The sequence below is a fragment of the Pteropus alecto genome, unplaced genomic scaffold, assembly GCF_000325575.1.
Source record: "Pteropus alecto unplaced genomic scaffold, ASM32557v1 scaffold53, whole genome shotgun sequence".
NCBI lineage: Eukaryota > Metazoa > Chordata > Mammalia > Chiroptera > Pteropodidae > Pteropus > Pteropus alecto.
The window spans coordinates 2,076,882-2,083,218 of record NW_006434366.1 but is presented as its reverse complement, the minus strand read 5'-3'; the positions used below and the strand labels follow the sequence as shown (position 1 = coordinate 2,083,218).

The following is a 6,337-nucleotide window of genomic DNA, read 5'->3' as shown; positions in this document are numbered from 1 at the left end:
AGGGGGCGGGCCGGCCGGGCCGCCGGGGAGGCTGGGCCCGAGGCCTGACAGGACTTTTCCTTCTCCAGATTCTTGGCTCGGGGGCGGGGCCTGCACATTCTTCCTCCCGTCCGCAAAAGAAGCTTCCTGAGAGTAACTCTTCCGCCCTAAGTGGGGGGCAAGAGTGTGCCCTCCCTTACCTGTAGTGGGGGCCCCTCTCATGCTCCTTTGCACCTTTTTCCTCCTAGTCCCAGTTCCGTACGGACTGGGGCGGGGAGGGGGGGCTCCATCTTTCGTGCGGTACAGCGGCCCCCTTCCCAGACTGTCTCCGCCTCCAGTCACCTGGGCGGGCTTTCCCTTCTCCTCGGCCTCGTGCTGCCTCCCCCTGCACCCGCTTGGCTCTCTGGCGGAGAGGGGGCGGAGCTTTCCGGGCACTCCTCCCACCCCCCTGGTGGAGGGGAGGGGTGGACAGAGGTGTTCGGGGACTGCGGCGGGGAACCAAACCTCCGAGTGCCCGCCGAGCTGCTCAGGAGCTTACTTCTGTGGGTTATAGTCGTTTTCAACTGGGGTGTCAGAGGCGTTTGTTTAACTCCCTCTTCCTAGACGGTTTTCTCATTGCAGTATTAGCGCTGGGGCTCTGCATGTGTTCAAGTAGTTTTGGAATGTCCGTGGTAGTTCTTTTTGAGTCCAAAATGATTCATTCCTGTCCCCATCACGTTGGCCTCAGTTTTTCTTCACTCTGTTTTCAGCGAAGCCTTTTAATTAGTGTACACGTTTTAGTTACTAATTTGTGTGAGCATCTTCCTGTTCTAAACGCTTTATTAACGTAGGAGAGGTACATTGGCAGTGTCGTTCTGTAATTTTCTTTTTCCAGTTTACTGGAGTTTACTTTTAAGGCTTGTGTAACTTTATACGTTTAGACAATTTAAGAATGAATTTGGTGTTTTTCTGCTTGATACTTTCAGGATTTGGGTTTTGTATATGGCAGTTATTCATTATCCATTTTCAAGTGGTGATAAATTTTTGGATGTTAAGGAGATAAAATAACAGAATTTGGGGAATATAAAGGAAATCGAAATCTCTTGAGTAGTTCTTGAGTACAGTGTTTTACTGTTCTACCTGTTATACAGTCGTTAAATTTAATAGAGGAGGAATCTGGTAGAATGAACCACATGTTAGCTCAAAGTGATTGAAATTGGTTTATTACCAATTTTCTTATGTTGTTTTGTAAAGGAGATGGTTATGGACAGTAATAGGAAATTGTTATAAATGATCTCATATTTCGTACTCATTATGGGATAAATTTTACTTGGATTTTTTTCCCCTGGTTTTTTGGTTTTGTTTTGCTTTTAAATGAGGAAAAATGCTTTCAAACATTTCAGGATTGTAACCCGATGAGAGCTGCCCTTTACGTGGATTTCATTTTCGGATTCGGGACAGTTTCTGACGAATAGGCCATTCAGTATTATGTATTAGAAGAGGACAAATTTTATGGTTTAATTAAAAAGTTACAAAAGGTTATAAAATATTTGAAAAAATGGTAGAGCTAGAGTAATAACTGATGAAAAATCTTCTACTTTTATACTTTAGTTACTGACACAAATGTAGTAGATATTTTCTTATGTATTCTTCCAAGGATATTTTATTCTAGGGACACACATACTTTGTTTTCCTTGCTTGACAATATATTTGAGTTGGTCCAAACTAGGAAAGGAAATGCTTCTTAATTTTTTCCAACTTTTTATTATGAAAAATTTTTAATGTTAAAAAGTTGAAAGAATAGTAAAATTACCCTTGTTTATACATCCAAATCCAACAGTTAATGTCTTGCCATGTTTTCTTTATACATCGGTGCGGTGTGTATTTATTTTTTTGGAGCTATTTGAAAATAAGTTGGAGACACATTACCCTGAAATACTTGGTAGCCATCCTTAAGGATGAGAACATCGTACATATTTTTTGTAGGGCTTTATATTCCATCATAGGGACAGTATTATTATTTAATTCTCACAACAACCATTTCCATTCTACAGATAAGGAAATTGAGATTTGGAGAAGTTAAATAACTTGATCATGATCTCACAGGTTTGTCCATAGAGTTGAGATACAAATGTTTGAAATCCTTTTCTACCAAGTAACAATTAATTGGTCTTGGGGGGCCTCTATGAGCCCATTTATCTTCATCTGTTAAAAAAAAAAAGAAAAAGGGAAGGATGGTTGTGAAAATTCGAAAGTGTGAGTTAGCCAAATATCTGTCCCATACTAATAGTCATCAGTTGGTTGCTGTTGTGTTACTGTCAGACAGGCCATCAGTTCTGCATACAACTTAACTCGTTTTAAAACATGGTGAATTGAGTAATGTACCTTCACTGTCTTGTGTATAACAGAATGACTGAACCTTTTACATTGTACATTAAGTCTTTCAGGCATAATTATTCAGAAATTTTGAAAATACCAGAAGTGTATGTCTAAATTGAACTCTAAAATTTTAGTATTTTAATGCCCTTGAGTTGTATTTTCTTTAAGCTTTGCTTTTATGTTTTTCACTAGTTTTCCAAAAGATTTTTCCTTCTGGAACTTTTTTCCCATTAAAACAATTGTAAAATTCACATACTATAAATTAACCATTAACTATTTTAAAGTGTAGTGTTCAGCGGCATTTGGTAGATTAACAGCATTGTGCAACCATCACCTTATTAAGTTCCATTTCCATCACCCCAAAAGGAAACCCCGTACCCAATAAGGAGCCATTTCCAATTCACTTTCCCCCCAAGTCCTTGGCAACCACTAGGCAGCGTTCTGTATGTGGATTTGCCTATTCTGGATGTTTCATATAAATAGAATCACACAATATGTGAACTTTTGTATCTAGCTGCTTTTACTTAGCATATTGTTTTCAAGGTTCATCCATAGTTGTAACATGTATCACTACTTCATTCCTTTCTATTGCTGAATAATATTGCATTGTATGAATATCATTACATTTCATTTATCCATTCACTCACTGATAGACTTTGGGGTTGTTACCACCTTTTGGCTGTTGTCAATATGCTGCCTTGAGCATTTGTGTACAGCTATTCGATTGAATATTTGTTTTCAGTTTTTTTTGGATACATTTGTTAGAGTGGAATTGCTGGGTCATGTGGCAATTCTATGTTATGTTTTTTTAAAAGCTTTGAAGAGCCACCAAACTTTTTTCCGTATTTACTGTACCATTTTACATTCCCACCTGCAGCATATGTTTGTTTCTCTACCTCCTTGCCAATGCTTGTTATATTCTGATTTTTTTGGGTGTGGTCATCCTAGTAGGTGGTATCGCATTGTGCTTTTGAGTGTCATTTCTCTAATGGCTAATGAGGTTGAGCATCTTTCATGTGCTAGTTGGCCATTTGTGTATCTTGTTTGGAGAAATGTTTTTTCAAGTCCTTTGCCAATTTTTTTTTTTTTTTAGGCGAGGCAGCCCTTGGTCACCTCACAGATTGCAAGGACCTTGTCAGCTTACAGTCCCTTTTTTTTTTATGCCTACAGCAAGCACTTGGTCTTCCTTTCTGGTCTCCTGTCCAAGTACTAACCAGTCCTGACTCTGCTTAGCTTCCGAGATCAGACGGGATGGGGCTTGTTCAGAGTAGCTTGGCCGTAGACCCTTTGCCAATTTTTGAATCAGGCTTTTTTTGGTCGAGTTGTAGGAATTCTTTATATATTCTGGATACTAGATCTTTATTAGATATGATTTGCAAATATTGTCTCTTTCTGTGGATTGTTCACTTAATACTGTCCTTTGCACAAATTTTTTAAATTTCGAAGTTGTTTATTCTTTTGTTGCTTAAGCTTTTGGTGTCATAAATAAAAACCCCTTACTAATTTCAAGATCATGAAGATTTTCCCGTGTTTACTTCTTAAGAGTTTTATAGTTTAAGCTCTTATGTTTAGATCTTGGATCCATTTTGAGTTAATTTGAGGCAAGAATTTAACATCATTCTTTTTCATGTGGCTATCCAGTTGTCTTTGCACAATTTGTTGAGGGATTATTAGTCTTCTAATAGTCTTTCAACAAATTCTTTCCCTGTTGATGGTCTCGGCACAGTTTTCGAAAATTAATTGACCATAAATGTGAGATTTTATTTTTGGACTCTCAGTTCTGTTGCATTGGTATACAGGTCTTTCCACACTGTTTTGATTACTGTAGCTTTGTAGCAAGTTTTGAAATCAGAAATATGAATTCTCCCAACTTTTTCAAGATTATTTTGGTTATTTAGGGTCCCTTGCAATTGCACATGAATTTCAGGATCAACATTTCTATTTTTGCAAACAGTCAGTAGGATTTTGATAAGGATTGCACTGACTCTTGGCCACTTTGGAGAGTATTGCCATGTTAACATTATTAAGTCTTCTAATCCATGAACATAAGATGTTTTTCCATTTCTTTAGGCCGTCTCTAATTTATTCCAGCAGTGTTTTATAGTTTTCAGTGTGTAAGTCCTGTGCCTTTTTGGGTTAAATTTTCCCTTAATATTTTATTTTTGGTATTGTTATAAATTAAATTTTTTTTTATTTCATATTTGGATTTTTTATTGCTAGTATTTAGCCATACAACTAAGTTTTGTGTTGATGCTGTACCCTGTAGCTTTGCTAATTTGTTTATTAACTAATACTTTTTTTTTTTAAAGTGGATTCTTTAGGATTTTCTTTATAGAAGATCATGCCATCTGTGAATAAATGATAATTTTATGTTTTCCTTTTCAACATGGACGCCTTTTTTTCTTTTTCTTGACTAATTGCTCTGGCTAGAACTCCAGTACAATGTTTAATATAAATGGCGAAAGTGGGAATCCTTGTTTATGATTTTAGGGGGAAAGCTTTCAGTCGTTCGCCATTGGGTATAATGTTTGCTGTGGTTTTTTTTTTTAATGCCCTTTACCATGTTGAGGAAGTTCTCTTCTGTTGCCAGTTTGAGTGTTTTCATCACAAACGGGTGTTAGATTTTGTCAGATGCTTTCTCTGTATCAATCAGATGATCATTTTTTTCCTCCTTCATCCTGTTAATGTTGGGTATATTATACTAATTGATTTTTGTGCGTCGAACCACCTTTGCAGTTCTGGCATAAATCCCACTTGGTCATGATGTACAATTTTTATATGCTGCTGTATTCAGCTTGCCAGTATTTTGTTGAGGAAATTTGCATCTATGCTCATAAAGTATATTGGTTTTCAGTTTTTTTTGTGTGTGTGATGTTTTATCTGGCTTTGATATAGGGGTAATGCTGGCTTTGTGGAATAATTTAGGAAGTGTCCCTCCTGTTCTATTTTTTGGAAGAATTTGAGGATTGATGTTAATTCTTTTGTAAATGTTTGGTTATTATTGCTACACTCTGTCTACCCTGGCTAGTACTTCTCAAGATTGTCAAGGTATGAAAAACAAGGGGAGACTCAAAAACTGATAGAACAGGACAGTAGAGAAACATGACAGCTAAGTGCAATGTATTATTCTGGATGAGACCTTGGAACAGAAGGACATGAATGGAAGAACTAGTGAAATCTGAATCGAGTCTGGAGTTTAGTTAATAGTCATATACCAATGTTGAGTTTCTTACTTTTGACACTGTACCACTATAAAATAGGATGGTAACATTAGGGGAAACGGAACTGGGTGAGGGGTATATGGGAATTCTACCTTTGTAAACTTTTGTAAATCTAAAATTAGTCGAAGTAAGAAATTTATTTTTAAAAGTGGATGTATAATTAGTAGTCATAGTCAGAAATACAGCCTGGATTTTCCTAAGGTCAGCAGTCCATATTAGTCAGACCTGCAGCTTTTCCGTTTTGTAACTTTGGTTACAAAGTCTGAAAATGTGGATTTCTCTCTGCAGAAAAGAAGCCTTTTAATTTAAATTTGTTTTTGGAAATACTTGTTCTCCTTTGGAGTTATGGATAGCCTAGTGACATGAATCACTGCTATTAGAATTTTCTCTATTAAAACACAAACATTTACATTTTAGAGTCATTGGTGTCATCTTTTACATGTGTCTTTGGGTCTTATGGTAGGTATCTTTTGAAGAGTGAACATTAATCCTAGATGAGCTAGTAATCCTTTTCTGGTGTGAAACTTTTTGTAGAACAGTTGCTATTTCAGTGAAAATACATATTTTACAGGGCAGGATCTGACATTTTGATCATAAAGCTACTTTGGCAAAAAAGTTGATCTATAAACCTCCAAAATATTTGGGTCTCATATATCCCTTTTGGAGCCTCTTTACGTGTATTTCTCATGTGGCTTCTCCAAAGCCTGCCTCACCTCCTTGTCCTTTTACACCCCTGGGCTGACCACCCAACCCAGCAACTCCTCCTCCTCAGGAAATTG

At 37.2% G+C, this 6,337-nt stretch overlaps 1 protein-coding gene and 1 long non-coding RNA gene across 5 annotated transcripts in view; one reads left to right on the top strand and one right to left on the bottom strand.

The window, feature by feature from the left end:
• LOC112477542 overlaps window positions 1–6,311 on the bottom strand; it is a 7,750-nt gene extending 1,439 nt beyond the window's left edge. Inside the window, exon 1 of the long non-coding RNA XR_003045502.1 lies at window positions 180–6,311. This is a non-coding gene — a long non-coding RNA (uncharacterized LOC112477542). The remainder of the gene's footprint in view (window positions 1–179) is intronic.
• The window catches only part of DCAF1 (DDB1 and CUL4 associated factor 1), a 63,970-nt gene that overhangs the window by 1,043 nt on the left and 56,590 nt on the right, over window positions 1–6,337 (top strand). The window lies entirely within an intron of this gene.